The sequence below is a fragment of the Pteropus vampyrus genome, unplaced genomic scaffold, assembly GCF_000151845.1.
Source record: "Pteropus vampyrus isolate Shadow unplaced genomic scaffold, Pvam_2.0 Scaffold5106, whole genome shotgun sequence".
NCBI lineage: Eukaryota > Metazoa > Chordata > Mammalia > Chiroptera > Pteropodidae > Pteropus > Pteropus vampyrus.
The window spans coordinates 6972-7893 of NW_011893887.1; the positions used below are offsets into that span (position 1 = coordinate 6972).

Genomic DNA, 922 nt, shown 5'->3' on the forward strand with positions numbered 1-922 from the left:
AAATCATGGTATGTGACTCGCAAGGATATGTCACCAAAGACACCGAAGCTTCCATTCCTTTCTCTGTCTCTGTCAGATGACTCACGCTGAGACAAGCCAGCGGCCGTGTCACGTGAAAACACAAGCAGCCCTATGGAGAGTCCACGGGGCGAGGGACCGAGGCCTCTGGCCGACAACCAGCTCACCGGAGTGTGCCATCTGGACAGCAGATGCTCCAGCCGCAGTCCAGCCTTCAGACGACTGCGGCCCCAGGTGACATCTGGACTGCAACCTCATGAGAGACCCTGAGCTGGAATCACCCAGCTAAACTATCCATAGATTCTTGCCCCTCGTTATTATGTGAGATAATATTTGTTTGTTGTTTTATTTTTTAAATCAATCAATCAATTAATTAATTAATTTTAATGCCTGCACCACCTGGTCTTCCTAGGTGGTCTCCCATCCAAGTACGAACCAGGCCCGACTCTGCTTAGCTTCTGAGATCAGACGGGATCGGGTGTGTTCAGGGTGGCGTGGCTGTAGACTTGTTTGTTGTTTTAAGCTACTACGTTTCGGGATAATATTTTTTTTACACGGCGATACATAACTCATATAGGTGGTCTAGAGAAAAGAGATAATGTTTCTAGGAGTTTAGAATTAAACAAAGTTAATGGGTTTCTTGGCTGTGAGACTTATCAAAAGCCTTTAATGAACTACTGTGCATTGTGAATATCCAGGTGAGAGACATAATATTCAGGTTTTCCAAAATTTCTTTGACAGCAGACCCTCTGGGCTCTATGCACCCCCTGCCATCCCTTCCGCCCCCCCCCCGCCCCCCCGCCCTTTTACTTGTTTTAGAGCGCTTAAGGCACTAGCTTGTAGGAAACACGGTTGAGATGCTGCCTGGGATGGCCGGAGGAGGGGGAGGGGTATTACTTCCTCT

General features: G+C 48.2%; 1 pseudogene; it reads right to left on the reverse strand.

The window, feature by feature from the left end:
* Nucleotides 1-405: 405 nt before the first annotated feature.
* On the reverse strand, nucleotides 406-524 carry LOC111734751 (annotated as a pseudogene).
* Nucleotides 525-922: the final 398 nt, after the last annotated feature.